General features: G+C 37.1%; 1 protein-coding gene and 6 non-coding genes across 8 annotated transcripts in view; all 7 read left to right on the forward strand.

Moving 5' to 3' along the window:
* Mvd (mevalonate diphosphate decarboxylase) overlaps positions 1 to 23,606 on the forward strand; it is a 196,682-nt gene that overhangs the window by 129,683 nt on the left and 43,393 nt on the right. The window lies entirely within an intron of this gene.
* Positions 3,202 to 3,321, forward strand: LOC138695394 (U5 spliceosomal RNA). Its single transcript, XR_011331155.1, has one exon. It is a non-coding gene; the product is annotated as a U5 spliceosomal RNA (small nuclear RNA).
* On the forward strand, positions 6,760 to 6,879 carry LOC138695396 (U5 spliceosomal RNA). The gene has a single exon (XR_011331156.1). It is a non-coding gene; the product is annotated as a U5 spliceosomal RNA (small nuclear RNA).
* Positions 10,319 to 10,438, forward strand: LOC138695397 (U5 spliceosomal RNA). Its single transcript, XR_011331157.1, has one exon. It is a non-coding gene; the product is annotated as a U5 spliceosomal RNA (small nuclear RNA).
* Positions 13,865 to 13,984, forward strand: LOC138695398 (U5 spliceosomal RNA). The gene has a single exon (XR_011331158.1). It is a non-coding gene; the product is annotated as a U5 spliceosomal RNA (small nuclear RNA).
* Positions 17,425 to 17,544, forward strand: LOC138695399 (U5 spliceosomal RNA). The gene has a single exon (XR_011331159.1). It is a non-coding gene; the product is annotated as a U5 spliceosomal RNA (small nuclear RNA).
* Positions 20,973 to 21,092, forward strand: LOC138695401 (U5 spliceosomal RNA). The gene has a single exon (XR_011331161.1). It is a non-coding gene; the product is annotated as a U5 spliceosomal RNA (small nuclear RNA).

Here is a 23,606-nt window from a genome sequence, read left to right on the forward strand (position 1 = left end):
CGAATCAATTTCGATTCATATATTTTTAGGAGATGGAACGTGTAGGATTGTGACGTATTCAGTTGCATATACTGTAGATGGTAAAGGCTTTTTGCCATGAATAGAATAAGTGACATAAAGACTGGCGCTGAAATGGTGAGTTTGTCATCGTATTGTCAAAGTGATATTTGTTTGTAGGTATCTAGAAAATGGAGGAGCAACGTTTTTGCAGGTTATACTTACACTCCTGATTAATGATGCGTTCGCCGACTGTTACTAACAAGTCGGCAGAAACTATCATGAAAGGGAACTGGAAGAAATGAGGACTTGGGACTAAAATGAGCATAATTCTGAACTTATGTAGTGAGAAACATGATGTGGAGTGTAATATATTTTGATGCTGGAATTTGATAAGTGAGGGCTCGTTCAATATGGAATATGTGGAGTTTGTACATGGGATATGACATCAGAGTGGTATATCTGGGTTGATATATGAAACTGGAGTAGTGAAATGTAGTTGTAGTAGGTAAAGTAAATAGTTCAGTATATGTCATTGACGCTGAAAAGAGAAACGCGATAAGAAGACACAGTTTAAATTGTAAAATTGTAGCAAACTTGTGTGATAGTTTTGCGCCGTTCTCTAACAAGAATATAGGTTGTGAAATGGACTGAGGAGAAAATGTTTGTTTAATCCTGTCTAGCGTCAATAAAGACGAATCTCTGGCTTTTTTTATGAAGATATCAGTGAGAGGATAGTTTGAGGATTGTTGTGCGGTTGGGGAACAGAATATTTTAAAGTGGTTTGTTTGGACTTGGGCAAGGTTTGATATGCGATTGATTCGGCTCTGAATATTAAAAGTGGCGTTTTTACGTTCTCGGAAGAATGTAGTTTGATGTGCATTCGTGTTCCAGTTTTGAAAATAACATGAAGTAACGAGATTTTGTGAGAAATGCGTGGTACACAATTAGGATAAGAGTTGAAATAAACCGAAGCAAACTCCGGTTATAATTTGAAATAGGTGGGAATGAAAATGTGATATCCGACTCTTAAAAATATTAATAAGTGAGTGAGTTGGATTCTGATGAAAATTGGCGGTAGATAAGTCAAAGTACGGTAGGAGATGTGACGTATACGTGTATTCTTCGGATTGTCCAGGATTAGAAAGTTAGTGTCTGTGGCTTTCGTAAGGATATAAACTGAAACATCGGAGGTCAAGTTATACTGCTTTTTGGGAAACATTTACCATAACCCATTTTTTCGATCTTAGAATACTTGCGCATTTAGAAATCGTTGTTGCGTGTTGAATAGATTGTTCCTGTTGCAGCGGCGGATTTTCGGGGAGGCAAGGGAGGCCGAGCCTCCCCTAATATTTTACCAGAACACAATATGGCAGTAATAATTTCAGCTGAATTAAGATCACAGACAAGTTGCAGCAAATTAACTTTTTTCCTTTTATATTAATTTTACTATTCACTACGATAAGATGTAAGTTACGTAAAGTCGACCACATTCAGTTGGTGATGTCCGCTCGCTATACTGTAGATAGTTTCGCACTGAAAAATAACAGATAGCGCTGTAACCTGTACAGTCGACATCTAGCAGCCTGCAGTGTCTATGCGAGAGCGGGAGAGAGGAGTCGGCTACATGACGCTACTCCCCGGTAACCATGACAACAGAAGTTCAACCAATAAGATAGCTGGTAGAAGAGTGTTTAAACTTGACTAGAACGCGCGAGGGGAGCCGATTTGGAGACGTCCTGCCCACCGCTGACAACTGTACTGCTTATAGTCACGGCTGGTTTCGGCTGTATTGGGAAGCTTTCTCTCTTTCTCTCTTCTTGGTTTTAGAAATTCGAGTCACGTGTTGTTAGTCGTCTCTCCCTGCTTAAGAGTTGTCATTAATGTTGTTAGATTTTCTCTTGCTTGCGGGTGTTCCTGTTGTTTTATTATTTTGTGTTACGAGATGTATTTACTTATACAGTATTTTAAATATAGTATATCGAGAGTTTAGAGTTTAGATTTGTCTCTAGCTTCTTCTAGTAGCAGTTATTCAGTATGTGTTACCTATTTGATCGGTTTGCAAAGAAAGAGCAACGTCCAGTTAATTTGCTGTAAAATTAGACTGTGTAATAGTAATCAGCAAGCCTCGGATTCTTACGGTCGAATCAATTTTGTTGCTATCTCGTTACTCTCGAAATATTGCTTTTCTTATTCGTTTTATGTAGCAAAGGGTAAGATTCTTAAATTCAGTGTGGCCTAAAAAGACCTAATTCGTAGGTTAGGAAGTACAGTGTCCTAAAGAGAGGCAATATTTACCAAGCCGTTTTAATATATTGACACTATGTTGTTTATTTTTATTTTTTTCTCCGTAAAATCATATAAAATTCCTAAACATAAGATTTAAAATCCTAAAACATAAATTGGAAAACCTAATTTTAATTTCTTAAAATCTATAAATTCTGCGCTGCATAATGAGGTACGTCAGACGCATTATATTTTTATATTCTCGTCATTCACTTCCTGGCCTCCTCAACTTTCAAACCCACCGTCCGCCACAGTCCTGTTGTGATTATGATTATTTTGAGATGTATACTTGTTTTGAGATAATATTTCTTGTCTGCTTTTAGGACATCGCATTTGCTTAGTTGAGAGACCTTCGTGACAGATGAATTCTCGCATACTGTTAAACAAATAATAGTAACGCCCTAATGTGTAAGATATCCGAAAGCTGCAAATGGAGCCTTACAGATATAATGCTTTCTTGAGAAAAGTGAGAATGGAGGCGGATAATTCCAATTTTTATAGCTTTGTTTGTTACTAAACTTAAACATTTTTTCTAACATAGTACGTAGAACTTGATTAATGTGACTACATGCTTTGGTTTTCAATGATTTGAAAGAGAGAGAAAGGATAGAATACCGGTAGGCTATGTTTTTTGTTAGTGTAGGTACGTTAAGCGTAGTTCTTGAAAATGGCCGGTAGATGTCATCAGGTAGAGTTGGTGCATTTGAAGTGGGAAAAATTGTATTTTGGATCGAAGTGAAATGTAATGTTAGAAGAAGAGTGAAAGAGTGTAGCAGAAAATACACTTAATTGTCGATTTGGGAAGTAAGAAAAGTCTGTACGTGGAGAAGTAATGTTTGCGTTGGGAGTGGGATGCTGGGTTTCCGCGCACGAATTGTTGCGTTTGATTGTTAAATGGTGTAAGGAGAAGTAGAGTAGTATCTCTGGTTTCCCTTCAAAACGAATAAATCTTTCGCCTTTTACTAAAGATTTCCGTGGAGGGGAACATTTGATGAGTCTTTGAAAAATTTTTTGTCAGTGCTCGGTGAAAACTGAGCCACATTTAAATTTATTGCTTTTTGTGTTGGTGTTCAGATTGTGAAATGTGAGAAGTACTTTCTATTGTATATAGAATTATAACGATAATGTAATTTAAACGTAAACCCTGCCTGGTTGGAGATACCTAGGCATAGAACAACTGAGAATGATGTGACTTCATTGTATCTGACACTATGCACTTATATAGACATTGGGAATTATGTATATTTGAGAAGGAGAATATCATTTGAATGTTACCGAATCAATTTCGATTCATATATTTTTAGGAGATGGAACGTGTAGGATTGTGACGTATTCAGTTGCATATACTGTAGATGGTAAAGGCTTTTTGCCATGAATAGAATAAGTGACATAAAGACTGGCGCTGAAATGGTGAGTTTGTCATCGTATTGTCAAAGTGATATTTGTTTGTAGGTATCTAGAAAATGGAGGAGCAACGTTTTTGCAGGTTATACTTACACTCCTGATTAATGATGCGTTCGCCGACTGTTACTAACAAGTCGGCAGAAACTATCATGAAAGGGAACTGGTAGAAATGAGGACTTGGGACTAAAATGAGCATAATTCTGAACTTATGTAGTGAGAAACATGATGTGGAGTGTAATATATTTTGATGCTGGAATTTGATAAGTGAGGGCTCGTTCAATATGGAATATGTGGAGTTTGTACATGGGATATGACATCAGAGTGGTATATCTGGGTTGATATATGAAACTGGAGTAGTGAAATGTAGTTGTAGTAGGTAAAGTAAATAGTTCAGTATATGTCATTGACGCTGAAAAGAGAAACGCGATAAGAAGACACAGTTTAAATTGTAAAATTGTAGCAAACTTGTGTGATAGTTTTGCGCCGTTCTCTAACAAGAATATAGGTTGTGAAATGGACTGAGGAGAAAATGTTTGTTTAATCCTGTCTAGCGTCAATAAAGACGAATCTCTGGCTTTTTTTATGAAGATATCAGTGAGAGGATAGTTTGAGGATTGTTGTGCGGTTGGGGAACAGAATATTTTAAAGTGGTTTGTTTGGACTTGGGCAAGGTTTGATATGCGATTGATTCGGCTCTGAATATTAAAAGTGGCGTTTTTACGGTCTCGGAAGAATGTAGTTTGATGTGCATTCGTGTTCCAGTTTTGAAAATAACATGAAGTAACGAGATTTTGTGAGAAATGCGTGGTACACAATTAGGATAAGAGTTGAAATAAACCGAAGCAAACTCCGGTTATAATTTGAAATAGGTGGGAATGAAAATGTGATATCCGACTCTTAAAAATATTAATAAGTGAGTGAGTTGGATTCTGATGAAAATTGGCGGTAGATAAGTCAAAGTACGGTAGGAGATGTGACGTATACGTGTATTCTTCGGATTGTCCAGGATTAGAAAGTTAGTGTCTGTGGCTTTCGTAAGGATATAAACTGAAGCATCGGAGGTCAAGTTATACTGCTTTTTGGGAAACATTTAGCATAACCCATTTTTTCGATCTTAGAATACTTGCGCATTTAGAAATCGTTGTTGCGTGTTGAATAGATTGTTCCTGTTGCAGCGGCGGATTTTCGGGGAGGCAAGGGAGGCCGAGCCTCCCCTAATATTTTACCAGAACACAATATGGCAGTAATAATTTCAGCTGAATTAAGATCACAGACAAGTTGCAGCAAATGAACTTTTTTCCTTTTATATTAATTTTACTATTCACTACGATAAGATGTAAGTTACGTAAAGTCGACCACATTCAGTTGGTGATGTCCGCTCGCTATACTGTAGATAGTTTCGCACTGAAAAATAACAGATAGCGCTGTAACCTGTACAGTCGACATCTAGCAGCATGCAGTGTCTATGCGAAAGCGGGAGAGAGGAGTCGGCTACATGACGCTACTCCCCGGTAACCATGACAACAGAAGTTCAACCAATAAGATAGCTGGTAGAAGAGTGTTTAAACTTGACTAGAACGCGCGAGGGGAGCCGATTTGGAGACGTCCTGCCCACCGCTGACAACTGTACTGCTTATAGTCACGGCTGGTTTCGGCTGTATTGGGAAGCTTTCTCTCTTTCTCTCTTCTTGGTTTTAGAAATTCGAGTCACGTGTTGTTAGTCGTCTCTCCCTGCTTAAAAGTTGTCATTAATGTTGTTAGATTTTCTCTTGCTTGCGGGTGTTCCTGTTGTTTTATTATTTTGTGTTACGAGATATATTTACTTATACAGTATTTTAAATATAGTATATCGAGAGTTTAGAGTTTAGATTTGTCTCTAGCTTCTTCTAGTAGCAGTTATTCAGTATGTGTTACCTATTTGATCGGTTTGCAAAGAAAGAGCAACGTCCAGTTAATTTGCTGTAAAATTAGACTGTGTAATAGTAATCAGCAAGCCTCGGATTCTTACGGTCGAATCAATTTTGTTGCTATCTCGTTACTCTCGAAATATTGCTTTTCTTATTCGTTTTATGTAGCAAAGAGTAAGATTCTTAAATTCAGTGTGGCCTAAAAAGACCTAATTCGTAGGTTAGGAAGTACAGTGTCCTAAAGAGAGGCAATATTTACCAAGCCGTTTTAATATATTGACACTATGTTGTTTATTTTTATTTTTTTCTCCGTAAAATCATATAAAATTCCTAAACATAAGATTTAAAATCCTAAAACATAAATTGGAAAACCTAATTTTAATTTCTTAAAATCTATAAATTCTGCGCTGCATAATGAGGTACGTCAGACGCATTATATTTTTATATTCTCGTCATTCACTTCCTGGCCTCCTCAACTTTCAAACCCACCGTCCGCCACAGTCCTGTTGTGATTATGATTATTTTGAGATGTATACTTGTTTTGAGATAATATTTCTTGTCTGCTTTTAGGACATCGCATTTGCTTAGTTGAGAGACCTTCGTGACAGATGAATTCTCGCATACTGTTAAACAAATAATAGTAACGCCCTAATGTGTAAGATATCCGAAAGCTGCAAATGGAGCCTTACAGATATAATGCTTTCTTGAGAAAAGTGAGAATGGAGGCGGATAATTCCAATTTTTATAGCTTTGTTTGTTACTAAACTTAAACATTTTTTCTAACATAGTACGTAGAACTTGATTAATGTGACTACATGCTTTGGTTTTCAATGATTTGAAAGAGAGAGAAAGGATAGAATACCGGTAGGCTATGTTTTTTGTTAGTGTAGGTACGTTAAGCGTAGTTCTTGAAAATGGCCGGTAGATGTTATCAGGTAGAGTTGGTGCATTTGAAGTGGGAAAAATTGTATTTTGGATCGAAGTGAAATGTAATGTTAGAAGGAGAATGAAAGAGTGTAGCAGAAAATACAGTTAATTGTCGATTTGGGAAGTAAGAAAAGTCTGTACGTGGAGAAGTAATGTTTGCGTTGGGAGTGGGATGCTGGGTTTCCGCGCACGAATTGTTGCGTTTGATTGTTAAATGGTGTAAGGAGAAGTAGAGGAGTATCTCTGGTTTCCCTTCAAAACGAATAAATCTTTCGCCTTTTACTAAAGATTTCCGTGGAGGGGAACATTTGATGAGTCTTTGAAAAATTTTTTGTCAGTGCTCGGTGAAAACTGAGCCACATTTAAATTTATTGCTTTTTGTGTTGGTGTTCAGATTGTGAAATGTGAGGAGTACTTTCTATTGTATATAGAATTATAACGATAATGTAATTTAAACGTAAACCCTGCCTGGTTGGAGATACTTAGGCATAGAACAACTGAGAATGATGTGACTTCATTGTATCTGACACTATGCACTTATATAGACATTGGGAATTATGTATATTTGAGAAGGAGAATATCATTTGAATGTTACCGAATCAATTTCGATTCACATATTTTTAGGAGATGGAACGTGTAGGATTGTGACTTATTCAGTTGCATATACTGTAGATGGTAAAGGCTTTTTGCCATGAATAGAATAAGTGACATAAAGACTGGCGCTGAAATGGTGAGTTTGTCATCGTATTGTCAAAGTGATATTTGTTTGTAGGTATCTAGAAAATGGAGGAGCAACGTTTTTGCAGGTTATACTTACACTCCTGATTAATGATGCGTTCGCCGACTGTTACTAACAAGTCGGCAGAAACTATCATGAAAGGGAACTGGAAGAAATGAGGACTTGGGACTAAAATGAGCATAATTCTAAACTTATGTAGTGAGAAACATGATGTGGAGTGTAATATATTTTGATGCTGGAATTTGATAAGTGAGGGCTCGTTCAATATGGAATATGTGGAGTTTGTACATGGGATATGACATCAGAGTGGTATATCTGGGTTGATATATGAAACTGGAGTAGTGAAATGTAGTTGTAGTAGGTAAAGTAAATAGTTCAGTATATGTCATTGACGCTGAAAAGAGAAACGCGATAAGAAGACACAGTTTAAATTGTAAAATTGTAGCAAACTTGTGTGATAGTTTTGCGCCGTTCTCTAACAAGAATATAGGTTGTGAAATGGACTGAGGAGAAAATGTTTGTTTAATCCTGTCTAGCGTCAATAAAGACGAATCTCTGGCTTTTTTTTATGAAGATATCAGTGAGAGGATAGTTTGAGGATTGTTGTGCGGTTGGGGAACAGAATATTTTAAAGTGGTTTGTTTGGACTTGGGCAAGGTTTGATATGCGATTGATTCGGCTCTGAATATTAAAAGTGGCGTTTTTACGGTCTCGGAAGAATGTAGTTTGATGTGCATTCGTGTTCCAGTTTTGAAAATAACATGAAGTAACGAGATTTTGTGAGAAATGCGTGGTACACAATTAGGATAAGAGTTGAAATAAACCGAAGCAAACTCCGGTTATAATTTGAAATAGGTGGGAATGAAAATGTGATATCCGACTCTTAAAAATATTAATAAGTGAGTGAGTTGGATTCTGATGAAAATTGGCGGTAGATAAGTCAAAGTACGGTAGGAGATGTGACGTATACGTGTATTCTTCGGATTGTCCAGGATTAGAAAGTTAGTGTCTGTGGCTTTCGTAAGGATATAAACTGAAGCATCGGAGGTCAAGTTATACTGCTTTTTGGGAAACATTTAGCATAACCCATTTTTTCGATCTTAGAATACTTGCGCATTTAGAAATCGTTGTTGCGTGTTGAATAGATTGTTCCTGTTGCAGCGGCGGATTTTCGGGGAGGCAAGGGAGGCCGAGCCTCCCCTAATATTTTACCAGAACACAATATGGCAGTAATAATTTCAGCTGAATTAAGATCACAGACAAGTTGCAGCAAATTAACTTTTTTCCTTTTATATTAATTTTACTATTCACTACGATAAGATGTAAGTTACGTAAAGTAGACCACATTCAGTTGGTGATGTCCGCTCGCTATACTGTAGATAGTTTCGCACTGAAAAATAACAGATAGCGCTGTAACCTGTACAGTCGACATCTAGCAGCATGCAGTGTCTATGCGAAAGCGGGAGAGAGGAGTCGGCTACATGACGCTACTCCCCGGTAACCATGACAACAGAAGTTCAACCAATAAGATAGCTGGTAGAAGAGTGTTTAAACTTGACTAGAACGCGCGAGGGGAGCCGATTTGGAGACGTCCTGCCCACCGCTGACAACTGTACTGCTTATAGTCACGGCTGGTTTCGGCTGTATTGGGAAGCTTTCTCTCTTTCTCTCTTCTTGGTTTTAGAAATTCGAGTCACGTGTTGTTAGTCGTCTCTCCCTGCTTAAAAGTTGTCATTAATGTTGTTAGATTTTCTCTTGCTTGCGGGTGTTCCTGTTGTTTTATTATTTTGTGTTACGAGATATATTTACTTATACAGTATTTTAAATATAGTATATCGAGAGTTTAGAGTTTAGATTTGTCTCTAGCTTCTTCTAGTAGCAGTTATTCAGTATGTGTTACCTATTTGATCGGTTTGCAAAGAAAGAGCAACGTCCAGTTAATTTGCTGTAAAATTAGACTGTGTAATAGTAATCAGCAAGCCTCGGATTCTTACGGTCGAATCAATTTTGTTGCTATCTCGTTACTCTCGAAATATTGCTTTTCTTATTCGTTTTATGTAGCAAAGAGTAAGATTCTTAAATTCAGTGTGGCCTAAAAAGACCTAATTCGTAGGTTAGGAAGTACAGTGTCCTAAAGAGAGGCAATCTTTACCAAGCCGTTTTAATATATTGACACTATGTTGTTTATTTTTATTTTTTTCTCCGTAAAATCATATAAAATTCCTAAACATAAGATTTAAAATCCTAAAACATAAATTGGAAAACCTAATTTTAATTTCTTAAAATCTATAAATTCTGCGCTGCATAATGAGGTACGTCAGACGCATTATATTTTTATATTCTCGTCATTCACTTCCTGGCCTCCTCAACTTTCAAACCCACCGTCCGCCACAGTCCTGTTGTGATTATGATTATTTTGAGATGTATACTTGTTTTGAGATAATATTTCTTGTCTGCTTTTAGGACATCGCATTTGCTTAGTTGAGAGACCTTCGTGACAGATGAATTCTCGCATACTGTTAAACAAATAATAGTAACGCCCTAATGTGTAAGATATCCGAAAGCTGCAAATGGAGCCTTACAGATATAATGCTTTCTTGAGAAAAGTGAGAATGGAGGCGGATAATTCCAATTTTTATAGCTTTGTTTGTTACTAAACTTAAACATTTTTTCTAACATAGTACGTAGAACTTGATTAATGTGACTACATGCTTTGGTTTTCAATGATTTGAAAGAGAGAGAAAGGATAGAATACCGGTAGGCTATGTTTTTTGTTAGTGTAGGTACGTTAAGCGTAGTTCTTGAAAATGGCCGGTAGATGTTATCAGGTAGAGTTGGTGCATTTGAAGTGGGAAAAATTGTATTTTGGATCGAAGTGAAATGTAATGTTAGAAGGAGAATGAAAGAGTGTAGCAGAAAATACAGTTAATTGTCGATTTGGGAAGTAAGAAAAGTCTGTACGTGGAGAAGTAATGTTTGCGTTGGGAGTGGGATGCTGGGTTTCCGCGCACGAATTGTTGCGTTTGATTGTTAAATGGTGTAAGGAGAAGTAGAGGAGTATCTCTGGTTTCCCTTCAAAACGAATAAATCTTTCGCCTTTTACTAAAGATTTCCGTGGAGGGGAACATTTGATGAGTCTTTGAAAAATTTTTTGTCAGTGCTCGGTGAAAACTGAGCCACATTTAAATTTATTGCTTTTTGTGTTGGTGTTCAGATTGTGAAATGTGAGAAGTACTTTCTATTGTATATAGAATTATAACGATAATGTAATTTAAACGTAAACCCTGCCTGGTTGGAGATACTTAGGCATAGAACAACTGAGAATGATGTGACTTCATTGTATCTGACACTATGCACTTATATAGACATTGGGAATTATGTATATTTGAGAAGGAGAATATCATTTGAATGTTACCGAATCAATTTCGATTCATATATTTTTAGGAGATGGAACGTGTAGGATTGTGACGTATTCAGTTGCATATACTGTAGATGGTAAAGGCTTTTTGCCATGAATAGAATAAGTGACATAAAGACTGGCGCTGAAATGGTGAGTTTGTCATCGTATTGTCAAAGTGATATTTGTTTGTAGGTATCTAGAAAATGGAGGAGCAACGTTTTTGCAGGTTATACTTACACTCCTGATTAATGATGCGTTCGCCGACTGTTACTAACAAGTCGGCAGAAACTATCATGAAAGGGAACTGGTAGAAATGAGGACTTGGGACTAAAATGAGCATAATTCTGAACTTATGTAGTGAGAAACATGATGTGGAGTGTAATATATTTTGATGCTGGAATTTGATAAGTGAGGGCTCGTTCAATATGGAATATGTGGAGTTTGTACATGGGATATGACATCAGAGTGGTATATCTGGGTTGATATATGAAACTGGAGTAGTGAAATGTAGTTGTAGTAGGTAAAGTAAATAGTTCAGTATATGTCATTGACGCTGAAAAGAGAAACGCGATAAGAAGACACAGTTTAAATTGTAAAATTGTAGCAAACTTGTGTGATAGTTTTGCGCCGTTCTCTAACAAGAATATAGGTTGTGAAATGGACTGAGGAGAAAATGTTTGTTTAATCCTGTCTAGCGTCAATAAAGACGAATCTCTGGCTTTTTTTATGAAGATATCAGTGAGAGGATAGTTTGAGGATTGTTGTGCGGTTGGGGAACAGAATATTTTAAAGTGGTTTGTTTGGACTTGGGCAAGGTTTGATATGCGATTGATTCGGCTCTGAATATTAAAAGTGGCGTTTTTACGGTCTCGGAAGAATGTAGTTTGATGTGCATTCGTGTTCCAGTTTTGAAAATAACATGAAGTAACGAGATTTTGTGAGAAATGCGTGGTACACAATTAGGATAAGAGTTGAAATAAACCGAAGCAAACTCCGGTTATAATTTGAAATAGGTGGGAATGAAAATGTGATATCCGACTCTTAAAAATATTAATAAGTGAGTGAGTTGGATTCTGATGAAAATTGGCGGTAGATAAGTCAAAGTACGGTAGGAGATGTGACGTATACGTGTATTCTTCGGATTGTCCAGGATTAGAAAGTTAGTGTCTGTGGCTTTCGTAAGGATATAAACTGAAGCATCGGAGGTCAAGTTATACTGCTTTTTGGGAAACATTTACCATAACCCATTTTTTCGATCTTAGAATACTTGCGCATTTAGAAATCGTTGTTGCGTGTTGAATAGATTGTTCCTGTTGCAGCGGCGGATTTTCAGGGGAGGCAAGGGAGGCCGAGCCTCCCCTAATATTTTACCAAAACACAATATGGCAGTAATAATTTCAGCTGAATTAAGATCACAGACAAGTTGCAGCAAATTAACTTTTTTCCTTTTATATTAATTTTACTATTCACTACGATAAGATGTAAGTTACGTAAAGTCGACCACATTCAGTTGGTGATGTCCGCTCGCTATACTGTAGATAGTTTCGCACTGAAAAATAACAGATAGCGCTGTAACCTGTACAGTCGACATCTAGCAGCATGCAGTGTCTATGCGAAAGCGGGAGAGAGGAGTCGGCTACATGACGCTACTCCCCGGTAACCATGACAACAGAAGTTCAACCAATAAGATAGCTGGTAGAAGAGTGTTTAAACTTGACTAGAACGCGCGAGGGGAGCCGATTTGGAGACGTCCTGCCCACCGCTGACAACTGTACTGCTTATAGTCACGGCTGGTTTCGGCTGTATTGGGAAGCTTTCTCTCTTTCTCTCTTCTTGGTTTTAGAAATTCGAGTCACGTGTTGTTAGTCGTCTCTCCCTGCTTAAAAGTTGTCATTAATGTTGTTAGATTTTCTCTTGCTTGCGGGTGTTCCTGTTGTTTTATTATTCTGTGTTACGAGATATATTTACTTATACAGTATTTTAAATATAGTATATCGAGAGTTTAGAGTTTAGATTTGTCTCTAGCTTCTTCTAGTAGCAGTTATTCAGTATGTGTTACCTATTTGATCGGTTTGCAAAGAAAGAGCAACGTCCAGTTAATTTGCTGTAAAATTAGACTGTGTATTAGTAATCAGCAAGCCTCGGATTCTTACGGTCGAATCAATTTTGTTGCTATCTCGTTACTCTCGAAATATTGCTTTTCTTATTCGTTTTATGTAGCAAAGAGTAAGATTCTTAAATTCAGTGTGGCCTAAAAAGACCTAATTCGTAGGTGTCCTAAAGAGAGGCAATCTTTACCAAGCCGTTTTAATATATTGACACCATGTTGTTTATTTTTATTTTTTTCTCCGTAAAATCATATAAAATTCCTAAACATAAGATTTAAAATCCTAAAACATAAATTGGAAAACCTAATTTTAATTTCTTAAAATCTATAAATTCTGCGCTGCATAATGAGGTACGTCAGACGCATTATATTTATATATTCTCATCATTCACTTCCTGGCCTCCTCAACTTTCAAACCCACCGTCCGCCACAGTCCTGTTGTGATTATGATTATTTTGAGATGTATACTTGTTTTGAGATAATATTTCTTGTCTGCTTTTAGGACATCGCATTTGCTTAGTTGAGAGACCTTCGTGACAGATGAATTCTCGCATACTGTTAAACAAATAATAGTAACGCCCTAATGTGTAAGATATCCGAAAGCTGCAAATGGAGCCTTACAGATATAATGCTTTCTTGAGAAAAGTGAGAATGGAGGCGGATAATTCCAATTTTTATAGCTTTGTTTGTTACTAAACTTAAACATTTTTTCTAACATAGTACGTAGAACTTGATTAATGTGACTACATGCTTTGGTTTTCAATGATTTGAAAGAGAGAGAAAGGATAGAATACCGGTAGGCTATGTTTTTTGTTAGTGTAGGTACGTTAAGCGTAGTCCTTGAAAATGGCCGGTAGATGTCATCAGGTAGAGTTGGTGCATTTGAAGTGGGAAAAATTCTATTTTAGATCGAAGTGAAATGTAATGTTAGAAGAAGAGTGAAAGAGTGTAGCAGAAAATACAGTTAATTGTCGATTTGGGAAGTAAGAAAAGTCTGTACGTGGAGAAGTAATGTTTGCGTTGGGAGTGGGATGCTGGGTTTCCGCGCACGAATTGTTGCGTTTGATTGTTAAATGGTGTAAGGAGAAGTAGAGGAGTATCTCTGGTTTCCCTTCAAAACGAATAAATCTTTCGCCTTTTACTAAAGATTTCCGTGGAGGGGAACATTTGATGAGTCTTTGAAAAATTTTTTGTCAGTGCTCGGTGAAAACTGAGCCACATTTAAATTTATTGCTTTTTGTGTTGGTGTTCAGATTGTGAAATGTGAGAAGTACTTTCTATTGTATAAAGAATTATAACGATAATGTAATTTAAAAGTAAACCCAGCCTGATTGGAGATACTTAGGCATAGAACAACTGAGAATGATGTGACTTCATTGTATCTGACACTATGCACTTATATAGACATTGGGAATTATGTATATTTGAGAAGGAGAATATCACTTGAATGTTACCGAATCCATTTCGATTCATATATTTTTAGGAGATGGAATGTGTAGGATTGTGACGTATTCAGTTGCATATACTGTAGATGGTAAAGGCTTTTTGCCATGAATAGAATAAGTGACATAAAGACTGGCGCTGAAATGGTGAGTTTGTCATCGTATTGTCAAAGTGATATTTGTTTGTAGGTATCTAGAAAATGGAGGAGCAACGTTTTGCAGGTTATACTTACACTCCTGATTAATGATGCGTTCGCCGACTGTTACTAACAAGTCGGCAGGAACTATCATGAAAGGTAACTGGTAGAAATGAGGACTTGGGACTAAAATGAGCATAATTCTGAACTTATGTAGTGAGAAACATGATGTGGAGTGTAATATATTTTGATGCTGGAATTTGATAAGTGAGGGCTCGTTCAATATGGAATATGTGGAGTTTGTACATGGGATATGACATCAGAGTGGTATATCTGGGTTGATATATGAAACTGGAGTAGTGAAATGTAGTTGTAGTAGGTAAAGTAAATAGTTCAGTATATGTCATTGACGCTGAAAAGAGAAACGCGATAAGAAGACACAGTTTAAATTGTAAAATTGTAGCAAACTTGTGTGATAGTTTTGCGCCGTTCTCTAACAAGAATATAGGTTGTGAAATGGACTGAGGAGAAAATGTTTGTTTAATCCTGTCTAGCGTCAATAAAGACGAATCTCTGGCTTTTTTTTATGGAGATATCAGTGAGAGGATAGTTTGGGGATTGTTGTGCGGTTGGGGAACAGAATATTTTAAAGTGGTTTGTTTGGACTTGGGCAAGGTTTCATATGCGATTGATTGGGCTCTGAATATTAAAAGTGGCGTTTTTACGGTCTCGGAAGAATGTAGTTTGATGTGCATTCGTGTTCCAGTTTTGAAAATAACATGAAGTAACGAGATTTTGTGAGAAATGCGTGGTACACAATTAGAATAAGAGTTGAAATAAACCGAAGCAAACTCCGGTTATAATTTGAAATAGGTGGGAATGAAAATGTGATATCCGACTCTTAAAAATATTAATAAGTGACTGAGTTGGATTCTGATGAAAATTGGCGGTAGATAAGTCAAAGTACGGTAGGAGACGTGACGTATACGTGTATTCTTCGGATTGTCCAGGATTAGAAAGTTAGTGTGTGTGGCTTTCGTGAGGATATAAACTGAAGCATCGGAGGTCAAGTTATACTGCTTTTTGGGAAACATTTACCATAACCCATTTTTTCGATCTTAGAATACTTGCGCATTTAGAAATCGTTGTTGCGTGTTGAATAGATTGTTCCTGTTGCAGCGGCGGATTTTCAGGGGTAGGCAAGGGAGGCCGAGCCTTCCCTAATATTTTACCAGAACACAATATGGCAGTAATAATTTCAGCTGAATTAAGATCACAGACAAGTTGCAGCAAATGAACTTTTTTCCTTTTATATTAGTTTTACTATTCACTACGATAAGATGTAAGTTACGTAAAGTCGACCACATTCAGTTGGTGATGTCCGCTCGCTATACTGTAGATAGTTTCGCACTGAAAAATAACAGATAGCGCTGTAACCTGTACAGTCGACATCTAGCAGCCTGCAGTGTCTATGCGAGAGCGGGAGAGAGGAGTCGGCTACATGACGCTACTCCCCGGTAACCATGACAACAGAAGTTCAACCAATAAGATAGCTGGTAGAAGAGTGTTTAAACTTGACTAGAACGCGCGAGGGGAGCCGATTTGGAGACGTTCTGCCCACCCCTGACAACTGTACTGCTTATAGTCACGGTTGGTTTCGACAGTATTGGGAAGCTTTCTCTCTTTCTCTCTTCTTGGTTTTAGAAATTCGAGTCACGTGTTGTTAGTCGTCTCTCCCTGCTTAAACGTTGTCATTAATGTTGTTAGATTTTCTCTTGCTTGCGGGTGTTCCTGTTGTTTTATTATTTTGTGTTACGAGATTTATTTACTTATACAGTATTTTAAATATAGTATATCGAGAGTTTAGAGTTTAGATTTGTCTCTAGCTTCTTCTAGTAGCAGTTATTCAGTATGTGTTACCTATTTGATCGGTTTGCAAAGAAAGAGCAACGTCCAGTTAATTTGCTGTAAAATTAGACTGTGTAATAGTAATCAGCAAGCCTCGGATTCTTACGGTCGAATCAATTTTGTTGCTATCTCGTTACTCTCGAAATATTGCTTTTCTTATTCGTTTTATGTAGCAAAGAGTAAGATTCTTAAATTCACTGTGGCCTAAAAAGACCTAATTCTTAGGTTAGGAATTACAGTGTCCTAAAGAGAGGCAATCTTTACCAAGCCGTTTTAATATATTGACACTATGTTGTTTATTTTTATTTTTTTCTCCGTAAAATCATATAAAATTCCTAAACATAAGATTTAAAATCCTAAAACATAAATTGGAAAACCTAATTTTAATTTCTTAAAATCTATAAATTCTGCGCTGCATAATGAGGTACGTCAGACGCATTATATTTTTATATTCTCATCATTCACTTCCTGGCCTCCTCAACTTTCAAACCCACCGTCCGCCACAGTCCTGTTGTGATTATGATTATTTTGAGATGTATACTTGTTTTGAGATAATATTTCTTGTCTGCTTTTAGGACATCGCATTTGCTTAGTTGAGAGACCTTCGTGACAGATGAATTCTCGCATACTGTTAAACAAATAATAGTAACGCCCTAATGTGTAAGATATCCGAAAGCTGCAAATGGAGCCTTACAGATATAATGCTTTCTTGAGAAAAGTGAGAATGGAGGCGGATAATTCCAATTTTTATAGCTTTGTTTGTTACTAAACTTAAACATTTTTTCTAACATAGTACGTAGAACTTGATTAATGTGACTACATGCTTTGGTTTTCAATGATTTGAAAGAGAGAGAAAGGATAGAATACCGGTAGGCTATGTTTTTTGTTAGTGTAGGTACGTTAAGCGTAGTCCTTGAAAATGGCCGGTAGATGTCATCAGGTAGAGTTGGTGCATTTGAAGTGGGAAAAATTGTATTTTGGATCGAAGTGAAATGTAATGTTAGAAGAAGAGTGAAAGAGTGTAGCAGAAAATACAGTTAATTGTCGATTTGGGAAGTAAGAAAAGTCTGTACGTGGAGAAGTAATGTTTGCGTTGGGAGTGGGATGCTGGGTTTCCGCGCACGAATTGTTGCGTTTGATTGTTAAATGGTGTAAGGAGAAGTAGAGGAGTATCTCTGGTTTCCCTTCAAAACGAATAAATCTTTCGCCTTTTACTAAAGATTTCCGTGGAGGGGAACATTTGACGAGTCTTTGAAAAATTTTTTGTCAGTGCTCGGTGAAAACTGAGCCACATTTAAATTTATTGTTTTTTGTGTTGGTGTTCAGATTGTGAAATGTGAGAAGTACTTTCTATTGTATATAGAATTATAACGATAATGTAATTTAAACGTAAACCCAGCCTGATTGGGGATACCTAGGCATAGAACAACTGAGAATGATGTGACTTCATTGTATCTGACACTATGCACTTATATAGACATTGGGAATTATGTATATTTGAGAAGGAGAATATCACTTGAATGTTACCGAATCCATTTCGATTCATATATTTTTAGGAGATGGAATGTGTAGGATTGTGACGTATTCAGTTGCATATACTGTAGATGGTAAAGGCTTTTTGCCATGAATAGAATAAGTGACATAAAGACTGGCGCTGAAATGGTGAGTTTGTCATCGTATTGTCAAAGTGATATTTGTTTGTAGGTATCTAGAAAATGGAGGAGCAACGTTTTTGCAGGTTATACTTACACTCGTCATTAAAGATGCGTTCGCCGACTGTTACTAACAAGTCGGCAGAAACTATCATGAAAGGGAACTGGTAGAAATGAGGACTTGGGACTAAAATGAGCATAATTCTGAACTTATGTAGTGAGAAACATGATGTGGAGTGTAATATATTTTGATGCTGGAATTTGATAAGTGAGGGCTCGTTCAATATGGAATATGTGGAGTTTGTACATGGGATATGACATCAGAGTGGTATATCTGGGTTGATATATGAAACTGGAGTAGTGAAATGTAGTTGTAGTAGGTAAAGTAAATAGTTCAGTATATGTCATTGACGCTGAAAAGAGAAACGCGATAAGAAGACACAGTTTAAATTGTAAAATTGTAGCAAACTTGTGTGATAGTTTTGCGCCGTTCTCTAACAAGAATATAGGTTGTGAAATGGACTGAGGAGAAAATGTTTGTTTAATCCTGTCTAGCGTCAATAAAGACGAATCTCTGGCTTTTTTTATGAAGATATCAGTGAGAGGATAGTTTGGGGATTGTTGTGCGGTTGGGGAACAGAATATTTTAAAGTGGTTTGTTTGGACTTGGGCAAGGTTTGATATGCGATTGATTCGGCTCTGAATATTAAAATTGGCGTTTTTACGGTCTCGGAAGAATGTAGTTTGATGTGCATTCGTGTTCCAGTTTTGAAAATAACATGAAGTAACGAGATTTTGTGAGAAATGCGTGGTACGCAATTAGGATAAGAGTTGAAATAAGCCGAAGCAAACTCCGGTTATAATTTGAAACATGTGGGAATGAAAATGCGATATCCGACTCTTAAAAATATTAATAAGTGAGTGAGTTGGATTCTGATGAAAATTGGCGGTAGATAAGTCAAAGTACGGTAGGAGATGTGATGTATACGTGTATTCTTCGGATTGTCCAGGATTAGAAAGTTAGTGTGTGTGGCTTTCGTGAGGATATAAACTGAAGCATCGGAGCTCAAGTTATACTGCTTTTTGGGAAACATTTACCATAACCCATTTTTTCGATCTTAGAATACTTGCGCATTTAGAAATCGTTGTTGCGTGTTGAATAGATTGTTCCTGTTGCAGTGGCGGATTTTCAGGGGAGGCAAGGGAGGCCGAGCCTTCCCTAATATTTTACCAGAACACAATATGGCAGTAATAATTTCAGCTGAATTAAGATCACAGACAAGCTGCAGCACATGAACTTTTTTCCTTTTATATTAGCTTTACTATTCACTACGATAAGATGTAAGTTACGTAAAGTCGACCACATTCAGTTGGTGATGTCCGCTCGCTATACTGTAGATAGTTTCGCACTGAAAAATAACAGATAGCGCTGTAACCTGTACAGTCGACATCTAGCAGCCTGCAGTGTCTATGCGAGAGCGGGAGAGAGGAGTCGGCTACATGACGCTACTCCCCGGTAACCATGACAACAGAAGTTCAACCAATAAGATAGCTGGTAGAAGAGTGTTTAAACTTGACTAGAACGCGCGAGGGGAGCCGATTTGGAGACGTCCTGCCCACCGCTGACAACTGTACTGCTTATAGTCACGGTTGGTTTCGGCTGTATTGGGAAGCTTTCTCTCTTTCTCTCTTCTTGGTTTTAGAAATTCGAGTCACGTGTTGTTGGTCGTCTCTCCCTGCTTAAAAGTTGTCATTAATGTTGTTAGATTTTCTCTTGCTTGCGGGTGTTCCTGTTGTTTTATTATTTTGTGTTACGAGATATATTTACTTATACAGTATTTTAAATATAGTATATCGAGAGTTTAGAGTTTAGATTTGTCTCTAGCTTCTTCTAGTAGCAGTTATTCAGTATGTGTTACCTATTTGATCGGTTTGCAGAGAAAGAGCAACGTCCAGTTAATTTGCTGTAAAATTAGACTGTGTAATAATAATCAGCAAGCCTCGGATTCTTACGGTCGAATCAATTTTGTTGCTATCTCGTTACTCTCGAAATATTGCTCTTCTTATTCGTTTTATGTAGCAAAGAGTAAGATTCTTAAATTCAGTGTGGCCTAAAAAGACCTAATTCGTAGGTTAGGAAGTACAGTGTCCTAAAGAGAGGCAATCTTTACCAAGCCGTTTTAATATATTGACACTATGTTGTTTATTTTTATTTTTTTTCTCCGTAAAATCATATAAAATTCCTAAACATAAGATTTAAAATCCTAAAACATAAATTGGAAAACCTAATTTTAATTTCTTAAAATCTATAAATTCTGCGCTGCATAATGAGGTACGTCAGACGCATTATATTTTTATATTCTCATCATTCACTTCCTGGCCTCCTCAACTTTCAAACCCACCGTCCGCCACAGTCCTGTTGTGATTATGATTATTTTGAGATGTATACTTGTTTTGAGATAATATTTCTTGTCTGCTTTTAGGACATCGCATTTGCTTAGTTGAGAGACCTTCGTGACAGATGAATTCTCGCATACTGTTAAACAAATAATAGTAACGCCCTAATGTGTAAGATATCCGAAAGCTGCAAATGGAGCCTTACAGATATAATGCTTTCTTGAGAAAAGTGAGAATGGAGGCGGATAATTCCAATTTTTATAGCTATGTTTGTTACTAAACTTAAACATTTTTTCTAACATAGTACGTAGAACTTGATTAATGTGACTACATGCTTTGGTTTTCAATGATTTGAAAGAGAGAGAAAGGATAGAATACCGGTAGGCTATGTTTTTTGTTAGTGTAGGTACGTTAAGCGTAGTCCTTGAAAATGGCCGGTAGATGTCATGTGCATTTGAAGTGGGAAAAATTGTATTTTGGATCGAAGTGAAATGTAATGTTAGAAGAAGAGTGAAAGAGTGTAGCAGAAAATACAGTTAATTGTCGATTTGGGAAGTAAGATAAGTCTGTACGTGGAGAAGTAATGTTTGCGTTGGGAGTGGGATGCTGGCTTTCCGCGCAAGAATTGTTGCGTTTGATTGTTAAATGGTGTAAGGAGAAGTAGAGGAGTATCTCTGGTTTCCCTTCAAAACGAATAAATCTTTCGCCTTTTACTAAAGATTTCCGTGGAGGGGAACATTTGCTGAGTTTTTGAAAAATTTTTTGTCAGTGCTCGGTGAAAACTGAGCCACATTTAAATGTATTGCTTTTTGTGTTGGTGTTCAGATTGTGAAATGTGAGAAGTACTTTCTATTGTATATACAATTATAACGATAATGTAAATTAAACGTAAACCCAGCCTGGTTGGAGATACTTAGGCATAGAACAACAGAGAATGATGTGACTTCATTGTATCTGACACTATGCACTTATATAGACATTGGGAATTATGTATATTTGAGAAGGAGAATATCGCTTGAATGTTACCGAATCCATTTCGATTCGTTTATTTTTAGGAGAAGGAACGTGTAGGATTTTGACGTATTCAGTAACATATACTGTAGGTGGTGAAGGCTTTTTGCCATGAATAGAATAAGTGACATAAAGACTGGCGCTGAAATGGTGAGTTTGTCATCGTATTGTCAAAGTGATATTTGTTTGTAGGTATCTAGAAAATGGAGGAGCAACGTTTTTGCAGGTTATACTTACACTCGTCATTAAAGATGCGTTCGACGACTGTTACTAACAAGTCGGCAGAAACTGTCATGAAAGGGAACTGGTAGAAATGAGGACTTGGGACTAAAATGAGCATAATTCTGAACTTATGTAGTGAGAAACATGATGTGGAGTGTAATATGTTTTGATGCTGGAATTTAATAAGTGAGGGCTCGTTCAATATGGAATATGTGGAGTTTGTACATGGGATATGACATCAGAGTGGTATGTCTGGGTTGATATATGAAACTGGAGTAGTGAAATGTAGTTGTAGTAGGTAATGTAAATAGTTCAGTATATGTCATTGACGCTGAAAAGAGAAACGCGATAAGAAGACACAGTTTAAATTGTAAAATTGTAGCAAATTTGTGTGATAGTTTTGCGCTGTTCTCTAACAAGAATATTGGTTGTGAAATGGACTGAGGAGAAAATGTTTGTTTAATCCTGTCTAGCGTCAATAAAGACGAATCTCTGGCTTTTTATGAAGATATCAGTGAGAGGATAGTTTGGGGATTGTTGGGCGGTTGGGGAACAGAATATTTTAAAGGGGTTAGTTTGGACTTGGGCAAGGTTAGATTTGCGATTGATTCGGCTCTGAATATTAAAATTGGCGTTTTTACGGTCTCGGAAGAATGTAGTATGATGTGCATTCGTGTTCCAGTAAAAAAAATAACATGAAGTAACGAGATTTTGTGAGAAATGCGTGGTACGCAATTAGGATAAGAGTTGAAATAAGCCGAAGCAAACTCCGGTTATAATTTGAAACATGTGGGAATGAAAATGCGATATCCGACTCTTAAAAATATTAATAAGTGAGTGAGTTGGATTCTGATAAAAATTGGAGGTAGATAAGTCAAAGTACGGTAGAAGATGTGACGTATACGTGTATTCTTCGGATTGTCCAGGATTAGAAATTTAGTGGCTGTGGCTTTCGTGAGGATATAAACTGAAGCATCGGAGGTCAAGTTATACTGCTTTTTGTGAAACATTTACCATAACCCATTTTTTCGATCTTAGAATACTTGCGCATTTAGAAATCGTTGTTGCGTGTTGAATAGATTGTTCCTGTTGCAGCGGCGGATTATCAGGGGAGGCAAGGGAGGCCGAGCCTCACCTAATATTTTACCAGAACACAATATGGCAGTAATAATTTCAGCTGAATTAAGATCACAGACAAGTTGCAGCAAATGAACTGTTTTCCTTTTATATTAATTTTACTATTCACTACAATAAGATGTAAGTTACGTAAAGTCGACCACATTCAGTTGGTGATGTCCGCTCGCTATACTGTAGATACTTTCGCACTGAAAAATAACAGATAGCCCTGTAACCTGTACAGTCGACATCTAGCAGCCTGCAGTGTCTATGCGAGAGCGGGAGAGAGGAGTCGGCAACAAGACGCTATTCCCCGGTAACCATGACAACAGAAGTTCAACCATTAAGATAGGTGGCAGAAGAGTGTTTACACTTGACTAGAACGCGCGAGGGGAGCCGATTTGGAGACGTCCTGCCCACCGCTGACAACTGTACTGCTTATAGTCACGGCTGGTCTCGGCTGTATTGGGAAGCTTTCTCTCTTTCTCTCTTGTTGGTTTTAGAAATTCGAGTCACGAGTTGTTAGTCGTCTCTCCCTGCTTAAAAGTTTTCATTTATCTTGTTAGATTTTGTCTTGCTTGCGGGTGTTCCTGTTGTTTTATAATTTTGTGTTACGAGTTGTATTTACTTATACAGTATTTTAAATATAGTATATCGAGAGTTTAGAGTTTAGATTTGTCTCTAGCTTCTTCTAGTAGCAGTTATTCAGTATGTGTTACCTATTTGATCGGTTTGCAAAGAAAGAGCAACGTCCAGTTAATTTGCTCTAAAATTAGACTGTGTAATAGTAATCAGCAAGCCTCGGATTCTTACGGTCGAATCAATTTTGTTGCTATCTCGTTACTCTCGAAATATTGCTTTTCTTATTCGTTTTATGTAGCAAAGGGTAAGATTCTTAAATTCAGTGTGGGCTAAAAAGACCTAATTCGTAGGTTAGGAATTACAGTGTCCTAA

The sequence above is a fragment of the Periplaneta americana genome, chromosome 2, assembly GCF_040183065.1.
Source record: "Periplaneta americana isolate PAMFEO1 chromosome 2, P.americana_PAMFEO1_priV1, whole genome shotgun sequence".
Lineage (NCBI taxonomy): Eukaryota > Metazoa > Arthropoda > Insecta > Blattodea > Blattidae > Periplaneta > Periplaneta americana.